Below are 19,530 nucleotides of genomic sequence, written 5' to 3'. Positions count from 1 at the left end.
GAATATGTCTTGTAGAATATGGTGTCTTGTAGAATATGAAATACACAGAAACGATACTTTAACAGGCTTGTTGCCTGTTCATTGTCAGAAACCTGACAACCTCTACCTTTAGAATTTTGAATATTTGGTTGGTTTAAACCATATTTCTAGAGAGTGATTTGCAACACATTATGTAGTTACTCACATTACTCTCCAAATTAAAGCTTTGAAACAAACAAAGAAAAAAACAAAAACAAATGAAAAAGTGTATGTATATTTTACATTTACTTCCTTCCCAGTTATGAAATTTAGTCCTATTAGTTATGAAATTACTCCTATTCTGTGGTTCAGATGCTCACAAGTTTCATCCTGCTCACCTGCCAGTTAAGTTTTTAAGACAACAGATTGAGATTCAAACTGTTGGTTATTGACAGCTGCCAAAATCAGGCTGGAACTGCTTTTACTTTAAAACACTTCATTTTTAGAAATTTTCTGAAAATAGGAAATATGTTTAGTAAGTATGCTGATATTCCACAGTTCAAAAAACCAATTCCAGGTAAGTCCTTTAAGTTACCTTAAATTGGCACTGGTATTAAGGAAAGAGCAAGTACAAGTATGTTAATTCTAATATTCTAAACTTTGTTGCCAAATTCCACAAAACAGACATTTCTGCTTATGCACCTGACCTTATTTCTTTATTTATCATTACAAAATTAAAAAATGAAGCATGTTTTTTCCACAGAATCACTAAGGTTGGAAAAGACCTGTAAGATCATCAAGTCCAACCTAAAATTCCCCCTAATTTGTTAGCCGCAGATAGAGCTATCTAAAAAACTAACAAAAAAACCCAGGTAAAACTAACAAAAAATAACAGGTAAAACTAACAAAAAGTAACAGGAGAAAGTTTGCGGCTGTGCTGTTAGTTTCTGATAAAAACGGAGACAAGCTACTTGCTTCCCTAACTTTATATCCTGATGTTTAAGACAAGTATTCTGTCAAAGCGTGCATAACTTATGACTGCCCTGGGCTTCTGGGTGACACGCCGAGGTCCCAGGCAAACTCTGCCGTCCCATTCTAAAGGCTCTGCAACCTAATTTCATGGCACAGGCAGACACACAGGCAAAACACGAACGAAGTACCGGTAGAAACCCCAGTAACATACTGGTGCGTTCCTTTCCTTTAGCAGAAATGTACAGCACATTACAGCTCTGACCACTTCCTGGCTTTAAACAAACTGCTTAGAAGGTTTAAAAAGAACTGCCTTAATTATTTAAACCAGACAAGTCAAATGTAATTGGCTATTTACTGTGAATACAATAGATTGGAAGGGATTTGGGGAAAAATTACATGAAAAAAGTTTTACAAACAGTGTGCAGAAATTATTCTGTATAAAGGGCTAGTCTGTAAGAATGGATAAAAATACTTAAGTGAAAAGTGGGGAACAGACCCTGTAAAATGAAATCTCACGTGAGTTCTTTACCCACAGTATTTTAAGCACTGTTTCTCCCCGTTCATTCGCCAGGTCGAAGGAAACGTGCTGGTGAGCCAGCGGAACCTGACAGCACTCCTTTGGTGCTACGCTGGCACTACAGAGCTGATGGAAGCTCCTTGGTGTAGGTACTAGAGCAACACAGTGGTGAATCAGGGCTATTAAATTTTTATTGAGGGTTTACTGTTTATTTCTAGTTCAGACTAGTTGCAAGCTGAGTCAAGAATATATACACATAAACATGCACCAATAAAGAGAGAAGCCTGTTAAGGCTGAAAATTTCTGGAGAGATGAGGCTAGAAGTTGCTGAACTAATACTGAGATTTGTGAGCATCAATTTGTAACAGCCAGAATTATAAGAAAAGGATTTCATTTTGTCACTTTCTATGATAGAAAAAAGATATGATTTAGCTGCCAAAGAACCTGTCTTCTGGATTTAGAAGATTATTATAATAGATGTCAGTCTGACAGAGAAAGAAGTTCCTACTGGTTTAGAACAAGCTTTTTCTTGACATTTTCTTGAGTTACTTTTTTTCTTTTACGGAATTTTTCTTAAAAGGAACCATCAGTTTACAGACACCTATCTGAAATTTGAAAGCTTGTTGAAAGATCTGCAGTATGGCGCAACTAATGTACTATGGCTCCCTTACATTTTCATAAAGAAAAGGGTACCAAATATTTTTCCTGGTTCATGTACATGGACAGCAGCCAAATTTTAAGCCATAGTTTTATCATCTTTTAAGCTGTTGCATTTGTACGCAAGTAGCCCATTCAGATGCAGAGAGCATGTTTTATACATGAAGCTGATATACCTATTCAAGAGTCTGGCCCGGCCTTTACTTCTGGAAAAAAAATGCCAGCCTGGCATTGTATGTTACTTCATAAGATTGTGATACTAAACAGAGGTAAGGGAGGGGGTAAACAGGAGATGTTCACTTCTTCCTCTCCTCCACTTTTGAAACACTCCATCAGTCAATAAAAAAATTAAATTGGCCAAATTCCTCCACCTAAGTGTACAGTATTTGCCCTTTCCAAACAGAAATGTCAGACTCTGCCATGACTAAAGATGACTCACAACCACAACCTCAGTTCTTAACGCTGAGATGAAATCAAGGTTGGAATTTTGCATGTAAACATTTACTTTCAAAAGTACATAAACTATACTTTTAAAAGTACATTTAAAATTAATATATAACCATAAACATTAATGCAAGCATTCTAAATAAATTTTTCCCCTTCATATTTAGTCATGTTTAATTTGTTCGCTATCCTTATTTGTATAATTAGTAGTTCACAACTTTTGCATGTGTCACAGGTGGTGATTCTTCCCCTCAGCACTGGTGAGGCCACATCTGGAGTGCTGTGCCCAGGTCCAAGCTCCCCAGTACAAGACATGGGCTTACTGGAGTGAGCCCAGTGAAGGGCCAAGCAAGATGGTTAAAGAACTGGAGCATCTGACATGCTACACATGAAATGCCATCTGAACTTCAGAAAACACTTTTTAGTGTGACTGTAATTGAACACTGGCACAGGTTGCCCCGGGAGGTTGTGAAGTCTCCATCTGTGGAGACACTCAAACCTGACCGGACACAGTCCTGGCCAACCCACTCTAGGGACTCTGCCTCAGCAGGGTGTTGGACTAGATGATCTCCAGAGGTCCCTGCCAACCTCAACCATTCTGTGATTCTACAATTCTATGAACTTTTCTAGTTAAAATGTGTTTTATGTAAAGAGATGCAGAAGCTCTCTCATCTTTAAAGAAACAGAAGTGAAAAGTTACGCAAAACCTAAGTCTTTCTTTCACGAGTAAAAGAAAAGAACATAAGACAAAGCTACCTGTCACGGCAGGCTCCATTTCTCATTAAAAGCAACTGATCATTTACTATCAAGGAAAAAAGGGAAAGAAAAACTTCCCGTAATCCAATCTGAAATTAAAATCCCAGTAATGGTGTTTTAAACATTTTGCATTTTACAGAAAATAGTGATGTGCATGTATCTGTGTTCCCAAATACAGACAAATGTGATAAATATAATACTGTGCACAAAAATCCCAGACCAAACATTAATTAGTATCTCAGATGCCATTAAGTTTCCTGATAGTCAACACACAGAATATTAGAATATTAGCTTTATCCTTGTTCAAAACTTCTTGTCTGAATGCTTTGAAGACATTGTTTGAGGTCACTGAAACTCAGTACTTCTGTTTCAAAATAAAATTTCAAAGTTTAAAGACCAATGTCAGAATCAAGCCTTTGTTTAAAAATGCATTCAGTACATTTTATACCATTTCACGTTGTTTCAACTGTAACGGTGCACAGTATAGCATTTCTTATCATTTCAAGTCATGTAGAAAAATGAAATACTCAGTGAACCAATTAGAGGAGCAGCTGTTTTTAACACCCATGTGTTAGACTGTGATAACATTTCTGGACTACTGAAAATAGCTGCTCCTCCAATTTCCTCACAAGGTGTCTAATATTTTCTGATTCAAACTGTCAAAATGTTTCATCATAATACAAACAGAAGAAACTTTGAGCACGAAAACAAGGAAAAATGTATCAATTTGTACTGGTTTAAAAAGAAAATAAAATGAAACAAAGATAATATTTTGACTTCTATATCTATGACATCCATATGCCATGTCAAATAGTCTCAGATGACATCAGATGTTATTATGAACTTTTAGTGACAAGTAATTAACTAATCAAAACAAAAATCAATGTATTTCACAGAAAAAAAAATTAAATTCTGACATTTTCCAAATAACTTAGGAAAATACCAAGCTGTCCAACTTCCAATTTTGACAACTTCAGGAATTTCCTCAAAAGTGTGTATGCAATTCTCTCTTTGAAACAGACTGAGAGATCCTGGTCAGGAAGGGATCCAAGTACTACTAACTGTGAGACAGTAAAAGTGGGTTTGATTACTTCCCTTTCATATGGTGGAATGCTCTTACTAATGCTTTAGGAGATGGATTTTGTGCATGCTGATCTAAAGGCACAGAACTGAAATCACTTAACACTTTCCAGAAAGATGTACTAGCATTTTTAAGTAGCCCTGATTGACAGCTTTCATAATCTTAAGTATCTACACGTCAACTTCTGCGATGACAAATCTTTCTTGTCCTAGCAAGATTGTCTTGCATCTCTACAATAGCAAGAATAAAGGAGTTGGAACCTAAACCAGGATCTACCTTACAAGGTGGTGCCATGAAATTAAGCACAACATATCAGAAGACAAGGTCTTCTGCTTTTACTGTGTTTCATCATGCGGATGAACCAGCAAACGTATGGTTTAGCATCACTGGCACATTACCTATGGACTTTCCAACAGTGACCACTCAGTCTGCTAGCAATGGTAAAACACATCACTGAAATCCAATCCAAAATGCTTGAGCTTTGGGAAACTCAACAAACACCAAGTTTGCAGCTTTTCAGCATTGCTCTACATCAAACTTACGATATAGTTCCATGATTTTACCTCTACATGTGTTGTACAAGACACAGACAATGCTCCTTGGAGAGAAAATGACTTTTGTAGGGAACACCTCAAAATGACTTACTCAATTAATGCCACAATTTAAAAGGCATTATCAGTAGTATGGAGACAAATAACCTACATGAACCTACATCAAAAATAGAATTGAAATTTGTGACTAATCTCCTAACACTTAAATAATATAGAACAGTATTTTTTTAAAGGAACATCCCTCTGGTCTTTTGTACATCTAGTGCTGTGAAAACTAGACAAGATGAACCAAGAGGGCTGGCTCAAAAAAAGCCATGAGCTCTTCAATACCTTTAGACTACTTTTCAAATCAACTCACATAGAAGCCCTTAGATTTAAATTACCATTGGCCCTTCATGCCAGAATATTATCTTATTCCTTAGCGGTTTCACGCCTCCTCGTTATAAGTTTCTTTACTACATATTTTTAACCTAGAAAGTAAAACTGTCATTCCTGCATTCATAGCCAAATCCAAAGGAGTAGAAAAGCTGAGAGAATCAGAATCGCTGAATGGTTGAGGTTGGTAGGGACCTCTCAAGATGATCTGGTCCAACCCCCTGCAGGGCATCAAGCAGGGACAGCTGGAGGAGGTTACCCAGGACTGTGTCCAGTCAGGTTTGGATATCGCCACAGGTGAGACTTCACAACCCCCCTGGGCAACCTGTTCCAGTGGTCAGCTACTCTCACAGTAAAAAACTGTTTTCTTATGTTCAGGTGGAATTTCATGTGTTTCAGTTTGTGCTCGTTGCCTCTGGTGCCATCTCTGGGCACCACTGAGAAGGATCTGTGTCCAACTTCTCCATTCCCTCCCCTCAGGTATTTATACATTTATTTATATCCCCTCTGAGCCTTCTTTTTTCCAGGCTGAACAGCCCCATCTCTCTCAGCCTCTCCTCATGTGAAAGATGCTCCAGGCTCTTAATCATCCTAGTGGCCCTTCACCAGACTCGCTCCAGTAAGTTTCTACACACAGTCAGTGTCTATGCAATAAAAATGACCAGGCTCTTAGCTGGCCTAAATCGGCATCGCTATATTGATTTCAGTGGGAACTTAGATTTCTTTAGATAGCAGATGGCTCCATTTAACAATAGTAAAGGCAACCAGTCTGATGGTGTAGCAGTAAACATAAAAACATTCACAGTGAAGGTAAGTATTACATATCCAGTGGAAAAAGTTTATCCTAATAAAATAGCATTACCTATGCTAATTAAATAGCTGAGTAAGAGGTAGATCTCTTGATCTTCAGTTCAAATTTGTCATAATTATAATAAAAGAGTTCCTGATAATTATAATAAAAGGAAGATTTTGTAGTAGAGAGAATCCCCTTCAGGAATAGGTGTTTTGTAGCTGTTTGGAGTCCGTCATGCAATTTTTCTCCTTTTTGTTCTCCAAATTATAAATGAGTTAAACTCAAGCCATCAAATAAAATATATTCTGTACTGTTAAAAGTAATCACAGATATTTAGTTAACTATCAAATATATTGTTGCAATTTGATTTTGTTTTCAATTATAGTATATGCTTCTAATGAACTATATACATCAGAGAATAAGTTTGTACCAAAGCTCTTACAAGCCAGATCAACTTGAGAGATGTACTGATATCGTGATATCATTTTGATAAAGTACATACAGGTATAGTATTTTATCAGGTCATGAATTAGAGTGTAGTATTTGTTTTGAAGAGCTTTGAACGTTTTTGCATTAATCACTTTGCCTTGTGAAAAATGATGCAAAGGAAGTGCAAGAGCTAACGCAGAGGAGTGCAAGGGGTTCTTTACATCCGCTCGGCCTAACTACAAAAGCTCACAGCCTGATTCGGCACTGCACTGCTCAAGTAGCAGGGTCATGGGGACCCCAAGGTGGAACAATGCATTGGCCTGTCAAGCACCAGACCCAGGACAATGGAAGACATGCTTACTGTCTTGATGCCACCCTCAAAGCCCAGCCCCATCCCGAGAGCAAAAGCCTGTGTCAGCGCAAAGCATGGCCAGATTCCTCTCCCACTTTGAGAAGTGCAACAGCAGGAAGCAGGAGGCTACTCACTCACTCACTTTTCTGAATTCACTAGAGCTGGCAGAGAAAACAAAAAACACTTATGAAAAAATTCCTGTCACATTTTAAGTGAGCTTCGTGTTACGGATAAAATCCTACTTCTGCTGAATTCACTTAGAGTTTTGCCACTGAATTCCTCCTAACATGGAGGCAGGACTCGGGGAAAACCTGATTAATGCAACAAACATTCTCTCAGAGATGGAGACTTTTATATTCCAACCTACTTACTGCAAAAATCTGCTTCCTCAGCATGATCCAAGAAAAAAATCCAACCATGGCACTCTAAGAACTTTTTAACTCTTAAAATATTACAGCATTCTGCAAGGATTTGACAGCCTTAGTTAAATCTCTTGGTCATAACACAGGTTTCCTCCCCTCTGTAAAAAGCAAAAATTCCTTAACTGAAGGTGACGTATTGGTTTCCACTATTGGCGAATCTACTCTGCTGCTTTAATATATACATTTGTACATCTATGCTAAAAAGATTACTTTATTAGAAAAATAGTGTATTATCATCAGGAAACAGTTTTTGCATCTTGAAGAAAAGTTTGCAGAAAAACAATTATGTGTTCCCAACGAGCAAAATGCTGCTGTAAACCAGAGATTCCAGACCTGCACTTCGCAGTGGTATTTTCATTCATTCACTGCCCACATGCCAAAGCACAGGCAGAAGTTCAGAGTGTTCCAAGTGCTACTCCCACTGTACTCGCCTTGACATATTTTGACATGTTACTGGTTCTTTTCCCTCACCAAGTTTTTACACAAGTATTAAGTCAAACTGCGTTTGCTCAAATCACTTCCTTTGTCAAGCAATTTAGATATACTAACCAAACTCATTTGGGCTGAATTTCACAAATAATAAAGCTTGGGAAAATAGAAAATCTTTCAAAACAAAGTTAAAAAAAATGAAATCAAAGAAAGCCTCCAGTTTCTACTGATGTAACCATACCAGGAAATAGATTATATTCTTAAAGAAAAAAGTTTCTTACTAGAAAGAAGCAACAGAGACTCTTGAAAGGTTGTTCCAATACTGCTACATTCTGCTTACTGTTCATTTTGTACTTTCCTAATTCACTTCCATTTAAATGCCTGCTTTGCAAATAATCTCCTTTACTTCACTTCAAAAATCCATAACAATAAAAATACAGTAAACCCTTTTGACAGATTTCGATTGCTGATCATTGTTTGCTTGCATTTTAATTAACTGCAATATAACCTTTTCAAGTAGATTTAAAGCCTATTAAACAAGACAGAAATTCACATTTCAAAGCTGATCCGGTACACTTACGACCTTAAAGACACTGGTATTTCTCTCTCACCAACAGAGCCTGCCTCTGATAGCTGAGCTATTAGATGATAATCAGCGGGTAGCCGGAGCCTACTCGCACCTGTACTTGGTGTAAATCTGTAATAGTGCCATCTATTTCAGTAGATTTCATCTGACATAACTAAGAGCAATATCTGTTTTAAAAGGAATGGGGAAGTCCTAAAAGTACCTGAAATTTGGCACTCTCCAGACTACACACACTCCGAACACTACTAAGTGCTATACTGTCGGTTAATTCAGTTAAATGATTCTTTAATGTTTTCCTCCTTTTTGTTAGGACATTAGAATGAAAATCTAGTGAGGACTGCTGAGCACCCCTTCAGGATCACAAATGTATGCATGTACACCAACTAAACAGCTCTGATTACAACAATATAAATATTTATTGAGGAAAAAATGGAGTTATCTACTTGCTAGTTATTCCTGTAGACTTAGATTTCTAGGTAGTGACCATTTTGATTCACCATTTTGATTCACAACAGTTTTTCATGCAGTAGGTTCCTTAAAAAAAAAAAAAGAATAAATTTTAATTAACTGTGATTAAAGGGGACCCAATTTAAAGCAAGTAGGTCAGCACCTGCTTTGAAAAGACTGCTTTGAATGTCTGAATGAAGTCGTTACAGCAATGCTTGTGCCGAGAGCTGTGTACCTTTTAATTTACACTTTCTACCCTTAACATAGGCCCAGCCTAAGCAGTTAACTTCAAAATGCACGAAGCAAAACGGAAATAACTTAAAAATGAAAAAAAGGGCTAAGTTGTGTCTCAAAAATGGGAGCTTTCTCCTGTCAATCAGCTAACACAATTGTACCCTTTTTATGAAAGGTTGATAATCTCATAAGATCAAATTTATCTTTATAGTAGGCCAGTTCTGGTATCTTGACACTTACCGTGGTCACTATGGGGAGAAGTTATTATAACAGACAATTGAGACTGAAAGATAAAATTTATTGATTTCCTTTTAGTGGTGCAATAGAAATATAAAAATAAAAAAACTGCCATAAACAAATATACCAATAACACAATTTAGGATGAAACTAAATGCCTGAGAAAGGGGGAAAAAGGAGTCATTCTGCATCTTACGAAAAGTTCTCCAGTAATTAATTTTCAGAAACTCTATATATACACTTCGTCACAATTTAATATTAGAACCAGTAGAATGTCAAAGAAGTGCCAAACATCAATCTACATCCCCTTCACTCAAGCTTGAAAGCAGATCACGAAGCTCAAGGGAAAAAAAGAAAAACTCCCTTGCATCAGGTCCATCTTGAGCTCAACACAGAGCACGATTTCTGGTATTTTGATCCAACTACTATCAAATACGCCACGGTATCACTGGAGCATACCTCAGCCCAGACTGAAAGCACTGCCTCTGGGCAGAGTGTTGACCAGCCTTTGAAAGCAGGGGAGACACATCCCTGTGCAGCAACCCACCAACAAAAGAGTAAGATTTCCTAAGCCAGTTGGAAAGTCTCTTTAATGCCACACCACGCTGCTTCACATCACTGTGAGGGTGACAGGCGTGAGAGCTCCCTACCGCACCCCGGCACCCGCAGCGTTCACAGATATCCTGAGGCGTTCACAATGAACGTGGCCTTCCCCAGGCCTCAGCAGCAGGCTGCGTCCGACACCACCTCGTCGTGCATTCCTCTCTCTTAGATACCTGTTCTCATCTACTCTACATCGCAGCGGACAGACAGCACAGAGTATTTCTCAAATTTTAGACATTAAAGAAAGAGGGGAGAAATATGCAGTGCTCCTGAGTTGAAAAAATAATGGGCAAGGATTAAAAAGTCACTGGACGAGCTTAAGCATGAACAGAAAGCCAGAAGTTGGACTTAAGAGAAACAAGTTGAACCCCCTAAAAAACGTCCAACTGAGCATTTTTTCCATTGAGAATAATATTTTGCCAAAAATGAAACTCGCCATACAAACATTTTGCTACAAGAGCTTTGTTTTCCAAATAGGAGGTGTGAAAATATTTTTATAAACTCAAGATGATCCATTTTAACCTTTCTAGAACAGAATACCAAAATAACTCTTCACGTAAATGCTCTATATCCTCTACCAGACTCTAAATTAAGCATCTGGATTATACAGCCATGAAATGTGTTGATTGACCGCTTCTTGGTGATTTTGTAAGAAATTCTGCAGTCTTTGTTCCAACCCAAAAGAAAAAAAAAGAAAACCCCAAATTTCCTCTGGAGCTGACAACCCACAGTTTGACCAGCTGTAGTTTCCAGGCAACCAACTCTCTCCTCAAAGCAGGATGCTTAAAGCAGGCTGTGGCTTGAAAGCAACTTCCCCAGAGAAATGCAGCATACTTAGCTGTACCCATGATGAGTACCCACACTCTTTTGGAGGAAAAAGAGGCATATGGGAACAAGAAGGTGTCTTGAGCAGCCACAAACACAGTCTGGACAACTCTGACACTGAAAATACAGATGGAATTGAGAGAAAAATATAGAAATCTCCTCAGACTAAGCTACTCACTACATAGTGAGGCCTGTTCGTTTATTGTCTTGCATGATTCAGTCTTATCACTCGGCAGCTGCATGACATACAGCTAGCCAGTACCCGTCACCCACTTCCACAGTTAGACATGATCCAGGACAAGAAGATATCTCAGAGGGGAAAAAAAAGCATATGTCAGAAATGTTTTTATTCAGTGTTTTTAGAATAAAGACAGTAAGAAGGGTAACAATATTTAAAAGCCTTGTATTAAGGCTGTCTACATTCTACTACAGAACATTGTTGCTTTGTACAGAACCCCCAGGGGAAACGTGCTTTCATAAAGGCTTTTAAACAATATTTATAGGTCCAGTAACAACAATATTTGAAAGCCTTTGAAAGGCAGCCTTATAGCTCTTGGCTAGTCTCCTTCGTTATTTGCCCATTGTGCATGGCAAAATGGCAGCATGTGATTGTACTTCTATAAGGTCCCCCACAAAAACTATTTCAAAAGAAGCTGGAAAATCAAGCACTTCAAAGTTAAGAAATGCCCCAAATAGGTTGTCCTTACAACCTTAATTTTACCCATTTTTATGACTACAGAGTGACCCAGCCTTTAACTGTACAGTATTATCAATTTGGTCTGGGCTCTCTATGAGGCAGTACTCTGGAAATCAAGGTGAACGTGCAATAAAGTCTACCAAGTATACAAAAGAGCTGTACATTACTCAGTTACAAATTCTTTTTCATGAACATGGGCAGAGGAACAATGTCATCCCAGAATTACTCACTGCCGAATTTCCACATTCTGCACCAGACACCTGAAGCGCCAGAATGCTCAAAACTACTCTAACAATGTTTAAGAACCATAAGGAAGCGATTTTTCATTGGTCCTCAGAAGCTGCCCTGATAGTTAGTAAAACTTGAAACCTTAAAGAAAAAAAAAACAAATCAAGAACAAAAAAATTTCAGCCAGAAACAAGCCTAGAAAAAATCAATCAAATGCTTCATCCAGCCAACTTTTAAGCAACTAACAGTGTGTGGATATCCTGGAAATTATTCAGCCTGCTTAATTATGCATATTGATAGTGTTCTGTCTATAAACCAGAGAGGAACAGATGTAGCATTAGAAATTCAGCCTCAGCCGAGTAAACACCAGTTTCAATATAACAGTAAAGTAGCTCTCTTTTGCATTTAACTTTTCATTAAATTTTAATGAGGAAAAGGATAAAACAAGAAACAAGAAAACAGTATAATAGATTTGTCCACTAAAGGTGGTTTAGTGGGATAAATGATTGAGAACCTGTTTCTGCAAGTAGCAACTATATTTAAACATAAAAGCCTGATCTGTAGACATTCTCAGCTATAAATATGTCTGAACATGGTCTAAGACATATCAATACTGCCTTCCAAACATACAGTTTTTATCCCTCTTACCCAGTTCAGCCTGCACCTAGCTAACACATGAGTACTTCACTGATTTCCACTTAAAAACCTTGGCTAGAGCTGAACTTATCAAGGCCACTCTTACTTAGGTAGAATCCATCCACCGGGTATCATAAATGCGTATTTGGAGAGAATAATTCCAATGGCATCATAGGTAAATCTTTTCTCTTATTACAGAATCACAGAATCACTAAGGTTGGAAAAGACCTGTAAGATCATCAAGTCCAACCTAAAAAAAAAAAAAAAAACCAACCAAAAAACAAAACACAAAAAACACACCACACAACAAACCACAACACACCAAAAAAACCAACCCACCCAACACCACACAGCACCATGCCCATCAAGCTACATCCCACAATGCCACATCCACACGCAGAACATACGACACCTGGAGGCCTGTACTACCTGAAAACACAGTACATTGCGATCGGTTTCTTACAAATAGCATGTATTTGGTTAGAAAAGCTCTTCCAAAAGTCCAAATTCTTCAGCTACTTAAGCACATTTTTTCCTCCAGAATAAATTGTTTGCTCTATAGTGTCTAACCTTGATTTACAGCCTTTAAAATAAGAAGAGAGCCAGACTATGAGCATGACAGCAATTTTCCTATGATGCTGTGCCCTTCCCAAACAGGATGTAGGAGTAGCTCTGTTTGCTCTTTACTGGTTAGAATGTAAAGATTTCCAATGCACTTACAAAATGTTTTATACTGCAAAAACTTCTTTATGGATTAAGTGAGAGATATAGGTGGGTATCACTTGAGAGCATCATAAATTGCTTCAGATTTGTAAATGTGGCAGGGTCTCATTCTTTCATAACCAAGCAGTTATTATATCATTGGATTACTAGTAATTGTGAAATTCTTTTTTTCTCCTCACTTCTTGATACAGCTTACTCACAGCTTGTAAATCATTACTCCCCCCTCACCCCCCAGAACCGTAGTGCAGTAAGAAAAAAAGGGAAGACTGTTGCACTAAGCACTCCGTGCCGTGGATTTGAGACTCCCAGAGGCAGCCTTTCATGGCCAGATCTCACGACTTGAACAAGCTGACTAGAAAAGCTTCACCTAAAACCGTCTTTCAGTACACACCTGTACGTAACTGGCAAGCAGCATAGAGGAAAAGTATATTCCTGACTAACTTCCAGTAGCTAAGCCCTAATGACCTGCCAGGAACTCACATGTATACAGTGAAGGGCAACTAATACAGTAGCATTATTATCACTAATTATCAATAAAACTGTCAAAACGTTCCTGTACAAACTAGAGAAGAGCCTGGACGTGCATTTATGCCCCAGATACTGGAGTTCACCAGCCTCACGTCATCTTAAATCAGGTGAGGATCTGACTTCCACATATACAGTTTGTAATATTTCTATCCTTCCTTCTTGAATATTTTAGCTATCAGCCGTGTCCCTCTCTTTTTCTCCATCCTGTCTCCTGTCCTAGAAAACCAACTTTATGACAATTGCCTTCTGGAACCAAGGGTTCAAACTTAGCAATGCACTACAACAATTACAAGGTGGAATATGGTTTTAGAAAGTATCAAACCCATTTTGCATTATTTCACCACTCTTTTAGGAAAGAAACTTTGTATCAAAGACAGCTGATCCTATTAGAGGAACAAAGACTTATTTCCTATAAGCATCAATACCATGAATGTTCTATTTTAGGTATTGTGACTTTCCGACAGGAGACAGAAAACTGTATATAATGTAATATAATGGATTTCAAAAAACTGTCTGATACTTTGGCTTTCCTAGTAAATCAAATAAAAACTATTGGAAGGCCATTCTCAAAATGAATATATTGCACTTCATTTCTGATACGAACATTCAAAGAATTGGGGGAAATGTAAAGAACTGCAGCAAAGCATTACAATCTCAGATGACCATGGAAACAATAAATCCAGAATGAAGCACTACCAAACATCATTCTGTATAAAAGAGATGGTATGCGTTTAATATATCATTTAATCTCAAAGATGAAAAATCCGATGCATCTACAAAGCGTACCCAAGAGAGGATTCTACCCTGGGGAAGAGTACTTAGTTTATCTCCTAAAATCAGAAACTGCTATCTTCGATTACCAGAAAGTTTACTTGCAATTTCTACACAATGAGTTGGAAATGAATTACGTCACACACAGAATGGAATTTATCTGAAAGCAATCAATACCACGGCTCAGCAGAACCAATTCCACTTTTTCAGATTAACAGCTTTCCTTGTCACATTAAAAAAAGAGAAATCTTAAAATGGTGATTATTTTCTAAAATTTCAAACGGAAGCTTCTAATTAAAGAAAATACAAACTTAAAAAATGGGCAAGTGAAACCAAGTTTCCTGTCAATGTGCATGCCCCATTCTTCACAGGATTCAGACTTGATAAAATAAGGAATTCCATGATTCTTAGTAGTAGCAAAGTCTGCTCTCCTATGGATATATGCTTTTTGATAAATTTCCTTCTGGTCAGCTGAACCTTCTTCTGCAGTAGGGATATTTACAAAGTCTGCTTGCTTTGGGGCTCCCTCCTATGTGAGTTCACTGTAAAGTTCATGGTTAAGTAATCTAAATACATATATTTCATATGAATCATACCAGCATGAGTTTATTTCAAGCAAACGTAAGCAAGTGCTAAACAACCTTAAAAAGATGACTGGAAGCCAGTTCATCCAGGCAGTCTCATTCACTATTAGCAGGAGCTTTAAGTCCATGAGAAGGAATCCGGGATGGCACCTTCTGCAGCGCGCTCTGTGTGTCTCACTGAAGTAGCAATCATAGAAAAAGTACTTATTTTCCTGTTGTTACACACCTTGCCTATGCCATGCTCTCAGTAGATTTTCTCATCCAATAGAAGTGTTTATAAAAAAACCCCAAAATAGAAACGTAGCAAGCCACGAAATTTTAAACCGTTCTTAACTAAGGCAAGTAATAATAAATCTTGCTGTACCGACTTACATGCAAGGATCAACAAAGTTAAAGTAACCATAAGCATTTGTAATACCAAAGTGGTCCCAAATGTCAGAGCATGACACCAAATTAATTTTCATAGAGTCTGAATTACATAAGCACCTGGCAATATCCATCATTTTCTGAAGTCATAGAAGGCAGTTTTGAAAAAAAAAGAACGCAACACAAATGATATATGCATATTTCTGGGCTATATTTTGTCATCCACTACCCCGTAAATCAGCTTTACAGCTAACTCAGCTGACTCTTGCAGCCTTTCCAACAGGAAAACCCTCCAGAGCACACTTCTCCCTTAGCAGTACATGTTCCCTTTTTTTCAGCTGGCTTCCGATGTTAGCATTGTGGTGACAAAAAGGAATAAAGGTTTCTTTAAATGCAGGAGTCACTGTCTTTAAGGGCAGCTAAGCGTATGACCACCAGCTGGGTGCATGTAGTGACACATTTAAGGACAGGGGAAACTGCCAACAGCACAAAAAAAACGGAGACTATATAACCCAGGGAGGAAATATATTTTAGATTAAAATGAAGCTTCTCTCATCGTCTTAGCTTGCCACAGAATCTCTGCAGGGAATGTGAGGGATAATTGAAAATGGGAACCTCCCCATTCACAGGTTAGTGCGTCTGGCTTTATCCACTGGACATATTTCTGAAATAACTAAGATGAAGTTGCTTTTATTTAGACTGACCTTTTACAAGTATCAGGTGGGTGTAAGTTTTATGTATAATCCTATAAACAAAACAACACTGCCACTTTTTAGGCAAAACTTTCAACATCTTTGAAAGCCCCACATGCCATTGCTTGGAAGCAATGAACGATGACTCAACATAAACCAATGTTATCTATAAATCCAGCTGATTAATATTGCCATGAGCTATCAAGAATCTAAGTTGCTCACATGGTCTAAGTCCTGGAATCACTCCCATTCACCCCAAATCTGTAAGTGTCTTTCACTACAAAGATCAGAAAATAGGGACTTTATATCAGTGGTATTTCCAGCAATTGAAATAATTCAATTATAATTTTGAGAGCTTAAAAACAGCACATCATTTCCACAGAAATGGATTAGCTGGGACATGCCTATCAAATGCTAGACAGATCTTCACGCTAGCGGATAAAACAAGGTCATTTCTGCAGTTCAGTGACTTGCTCTGGCTTGGCTCTTTCTCTTCTGGATACCCGGCAAAACGTGTTTTCAAGGGATTTACCATCCAGTTATTTTTAAAGCAAATGAGTCATTTCCGACTCTATATCAAGCTTGCAAATAGCTCTCTGGAATGAAGCCTCTAAACTTTGCTTCTTTTTCTGTGCAGAAAGGGTGATTAAATTCTTAATTACCCAACTTGCACATAAAAATGTCTTTCAGTAGAAGTAAATGTGGTTTTTATAGATAGAGGTTAAAGCCCAGTTTGAAAATATGTCCCTTGGTGTCTATTCAATAACTACCAAGCTGCTAAAAACTTGGAAAAGTGCACCTACATACTTAAATAATGTCAGAGACTCCCTCTGGACATTCAGTGAGGTGCATCACACCTCTGTATTTGCCAGCAAATACAGAACATCTTTTCACTGCCGTCAGAACACAGCAAGGAGTACCGCACCCTGCAACCAGGCCTCAGCCCCTGATGAAAATCAGGGATCGCTGCTGATGTGAGAGGCGTATTTATGTGCACTGTAAAGACAAGACTGAAAATATCTTTAATTTCACTTAGGAAAACAATTTTAGCGAGTGTAAATGCAATTGTACTCTATAACATTCTCATTATATTGTGGCGTCTCTCCTAAAAGGAATTAAAAGAAAGGATTTTCATGTCAGGTAGTTCATTGGCACAGTATTTACTGTCAAAGGATGCTTGCTGCAATATGCAGAGGATATGTCCATAAGACATTCAACTACATTTTAACCACAAACTTTGGATACGCTAGAAAAAAATATTTGGATGCACTGCTTTGAGAACTAAGAAAGTTGAATATATGGCTAATAATAAAATGTAATGGTCAAAGATGGTCACATCTTTAATAATAAATATTAGTCAGTGTCGTATACTTTCTATTATTTAGCATCTCCTTCAAAGATCTATTTCTCAGTACAGCTAATTTCAAGTGTTCAAAACTACAGAAAGATAACACCAATTTTATCCTGTACATGAGGGCAACATGGAAAAGAAATCGAGATGAGTAATTTTTCTTTAACTCCTTGCACCAGAATTGTATACATGCCAAACTTACAAATGGATTTGAAAAAGCATTCAGATACATGTGAGGGAAAAAAGCCAGCCAAGACCAAGTAATACACAGACATAATGCCTGGCTCAGGAAGTCCTTAAGGGGCTGCATATTATTAGGATTTAGGAATGTATACCAGGGAAGCATGATCTTATGTTATGTTTATAATAAAAGAGACTTAAACACCAGTATACCCACCCCGGTTTTTACCTCTCCCTGCCATTAACAGCCTACTGGCAAACTACCTGCCACTCATCACAGGAAACAGCACTGCCATCAAACCTCTTCAGAAAAATAACAGGACACGAAAGGGTAAGACTGCGAGAACTCACGGTAGGAAATGATTTACTTGTACTGTTTGCACGAGCAGAGACAAATAAAGCTTTCCTGAGAGCTTGTTGTAAAATACTCTGGCTTTTGGAGACCCGGACTTCTCCTCTCCCCGCACGTTCCTTCCCCGGGTTGTTGCCACCCACAGCCTCCCACTTGCTTCCCTGCAGACACGCCCCACAGTGAGCGGCAGCAGCCCCATCCAAGGCATGGCACAGGCATATCTGCCCTTATTTGATGTTCTGCCTGGCTTTTCAGTTGCAATTTTACTACTCGTATTTTCCTAACAGTGAGGTTAGCTACCATCCATTACCTTGTTTATGCGATATGCATGAGTCCTACTGAAATCGATACAATTTTGTTCAGGTACTGAGGTCTGCTCACAAAGAGAGCAAGAAACAACCTACAGGATGAGGTCACCAGAGCACAGTGCTGCAAGTATCCTCTGCGAGGCACTCATAGGAGGAATGGCTGTTACCTAATACTGTCTAATAATAAATATTTGAAGACTTAGGTCCTCAAAGATTACAACTAAAAAAAAAAGAAACAAAAAACCAACCAACCAAAAAAAAAAACCCAAACAAAAACCAAAACCCCCGAACCCACAAAACCCCCAGAGATTAGTGCTACAGCAAGGAGAGAAAAATAAATTTTAAAGGGTTTGTATAAAGTTTGTTTGTTTTTTATAAAAAGTGTATCTAGGAGGTTCCTTCATGACACTGCATAGAGAGGACAAAAGAAGGTAAATCAGTCCTTTATGTGCTCAGTCAGGAATGAGTTTTCTTTTTTAGTGAACAAGGAGTACATACAACTGCCTACTGACAAAAGCAGCTGAGTAGGGGAATACTAAACCCAAGTGAAAGAAGGAGCAAATACTTCCAAGATGTGTAAGACTACAAAAAAAAGACAGAAGGCCTTAGGAAAAAAAGCTGAGGTGCCCATGAAAGATAGAAAAGAAAGTTCAAAATGACAATGGGACAAGTGCCCACCATACATATGAAAATAATACAAGAGTTATTAGGACAGACAAGCACCTGGAGAGGAGGAGATAAGCTACGTCATGGAATAAATTATTTGCTTTGAGCAAGGGAAGGCAACTTTTTCTGTTGCCCCTAGAACAACACATTCTAGAGACTGTAACCAACTCCACAGCTCAGCACCTATCCCAGCGTCTTTGCTCATGGGAGGAAGAAACAAACTTGCTGCAGAAAATACTGCAGCCCAGGTCTGTGTACACACGTAAGCACCTTTACCGCCAAGAATGAGTGAGCAGAGCCAGGACCTTGCTTTCTTCTATTTCGCTTCCTGTCAAGTTGCAGACAGATGAAGACAGCAGCAGCAAAAACTGGCTCTAAAAGGGTTGGGAATCATTCATGTCAAACATCGAAGAAAGAGTGAAAGGGACTCAAGTAAGGGGAAAAGTGAGGTGGAAGATTGCATTTTTCTTCAGTGGTCATGAAGGAAATCCAAAATGGAGGGAAAAAGCTTCCTCCAGAAATTATCAGTTAAGCACAAGTCTAATATGAGAGAAAAGTATTGCAGAAAACTGAGATGGAAGACATTATACCCACTAATGAGTAACTCCACCTTAAAAGGAGAGAGGAGAGATGAAGAGAAAAAAACCTAGCCCACATCTCTAGGAAGGGCTCTTACTCTGGAAAATTAGAGAACTTAGAGAAATATGTATTGAGCAAAATTAATCAGCAGTTTTTCCAGATGATAGCTAATACCCAAGCCATCTGATAATAAAAGCACAA

Source organism: Gavia stellata, chromosome 10 (genome assembly GCF_030936135.1).
Source record: "Gavia stellata isolate bGavSte3 chromosome 10, bGavSte3.hap2, whole genome shotgun sequence".
NCBI lineage: Eukaryota > Metazoa > Chordata > Aves > Gaviiformes > Gaviidae > Gavia > Gavia stellata.
Note: the sequence above shows the minus strand (reverse complement) of the source record.